At 34.6% G+C, this 2,500-nt stretch overlaps 1 non-coding gene across 1 annotated transcript; it reads left to right on the top strand.

Annotated features, from left to right (window-relative positions):
* The first annotated feature begins 897 nt into the window (after positions 1-897).
* Positions 898-968, top strand: TRNAG-GCC (transfer RNA glycine (anticodon GCC)). Its single transcript has one exon. It is a non-coding gene; the product is annotated as a tRNA-Gly (tRNA).
* Positions 969-2,500: the final 1,532 nt, after the last annotated feature.

The following is a 2,500-nucleotide window of genomic DNA, read 5'->3' as shown; positions in this document are numbered from 1 at the left end:
CTCTATACATATAGATATATATGATCCAGTATACCCCTTTTTGTGAAGTAAAAAAAGACTACCCCGCAATCCCATGCATGCTAAAGTATTAAAAAAGTAAGAAGTAATATAGAATCAATGGATTTATGGTAAAATCCCTCCCTGATACATTTTATCAAAATTTTGGCTGGCTGGTAAAGGGATCAAATGGTATATTTTGTTGGTAGATTGGAGGATTAGAAACATGACTATTGCTTTCCAATTGGCTGTTTTTGCATTAATTGTTACTTCATCAATCTTACTGATTAGTGTGCCCGTTGTATTTGCTTCTCCTGAAGGTTGGTCGGGTAACAAAAATGTTGTATTTTCCGGTACATCATTATGGATTGGATTAGTCTTTCTGGTGGGTATCCTTAATTCTCTTATCTCTTGAACCTCTTCGTTCTCGATACAAAAATGAAACGACCCTCCCCTAATTCTTTCGAATTGTGAGAGACATTAAAATACAATATAAGTCCTAAAAATGAAAAATGCAAATAAAGAAAAAAATTTAGAGGGAGGGGGTCTCTTTCTTGTATTGTCAAAATTGAATATATCTCACATAATTCATATAAAAATAATATATTTGAAAGTATATAATAATACTTAGATATTGATAATAGAGAAACTATATATTATATATAATTATATAGACAAAAATATATAATTATCTTTATTTAGTTATAAAGATGAATTCCAAATATTAGAAAAATAAATAGTATAGTATAAAATATATTATATAATAACTATATAATTGGTTAAATCTATATATATATTATATAAAAATAGCCTAATTATACTCTAACCTAGTATTAATAGCCTAGTATAAGAGGATAGCTCTGCACTGATCTATACTATAGATTGCAGATAAAAAAAAATGCGGATATAGTTGAATGGTAAAATTTCTCCTTGCCAAGGAGAAGATGCGGGTTCGATTCCCGCTATCCGCCCAGGATGAGGATAATGGGTTAATGTTTTTCATTTAATAGGATAAATTTTTAAGTATAGTCGACCGTGATAGTATAGTGGTTCTATCCTCCCCCCTTCTTTTCCTCCCATCTGGAAAGAAAAAAAGCGAATATTATATAGTAATTAATTAATAGTTACCAAGATCAAACCTCAATTTTTTTAGACAAAAAAATTTTGCGGAGACAGGATTTGAACCCGTGACTTCAAGGTTATGAGCCTTGCGAGCTACCAAGCTGCTCTACCCCGCGATAAAGAGAAGAACTGTGAACTAATAGACAAACAAAGATTGAATGCACCCCTATACCATATCTGTACAAATAGAATAGTCCATTTATACAGAATGGTAAAGGGGTCCCTCTATAATCATAGAAATTAATAGAAAGAGATATTTGAATCCTTACCAACTTGATCTTGTTGCCCCAGGCAACAAGCATGCATGAACCATTTCACGAAGTATGTGTCCAGAGAGCCCAAAGTCTCGATAGTTAGCTCTCGGTCTTCCGGTTAAAAAACAACGTCGATGAAGACGTGTGGGTGCACTATTACGCGGTGGGGATTGTAACTTTCCATGAATTTCCCATTTCTCACTCAACGATGGAACTTTGCTTATTTCTTGTTTTAAGGATCGACGAATCAAATGATATTTTTGTTCCAATTTTTGCCTCTTCTTCTCCCTCTGAATTAAACTTTTCCTTGCCATAATGATTCAATTCCTAGTAGTATCAATGATACAAGTCGGATCCTAGATGTAGAAATATAAGAAGGAAGATCTCCTTCTCCATCGAAAGAAATGATATTTTCGCGGATACAACACATACAAAATTAACCAAATTTGCCTGATGTAGAGGCAATCAAGAAAGCCGCATAAGTAAATATATAACCTACAGAAAAGTGGGCTAATCCAACTAATCTTGCTTGCACAATGGAAAGAGCCACTGGTTTATCTCTCCATCGAATCAAATTAGCCAAAGGTGTGCGTTCGTGAGCCCATGCTAAAGTTTCAATCAATTCTTGCCAATATCCGCGCCAGGAAATTAAGAACATAAAGCCAGTAGCCCAAACAAGATGTCCAAATAAGAACATCCATGCCCAGACTGATAAACTATTCATACCAAAAGGATTATATCCATTGATAAGTTGTGAAGAGTTTAACCATAGATAATCTCTTAACCATCCCATCAAATAAGTGGAAGATTCATTAAATTGTGAAACGTTACCCTGCCATAATGTGATGTGCTTCCAGTGCCAATAAAAAGTAACCCATCCAATGGTATTTAACATCCAGAAAACTGCCAAATAAAAGGCGTCCCAAGCCGAAATATCACAAGTACCACCTCGTCCCGGACCGTCGCAAGGAAAACTATAACCAAAATCCTTTTTATCCGGCATTAATTTGGAACCACGTGCATCTAAAGCACCTTTTACTAAGATCAATGTAGTTGTATGTAAACCTAAAGCAATAGCATGATGAACCAAGAAGTCTCCGGGCCCTATTGTTAAGAATAGTGAATTA

This window comes from Cucumis melo, unplaced genomic scaffold (assembly GCF_025177605.1).
Source record: "Cucumis melo cultivar AY unplaced genomic scaffold, USDA_Cmelo_AY_1.0 utg001754l, whole genome shotgun sequence".
NCBI classification, from domain to species: domain Eukaryota; kingdom Viridiplantae; phylum Streptophyta; class Magnoliopsida; order Cucurbitales; family Cucurbitaceae; genus Cucumis; species Cucumis melo.
Note: the sequence above shows the minus strand (reverse complement) of the source record. Positions and strands in the feature narration are given on the sequence as shown.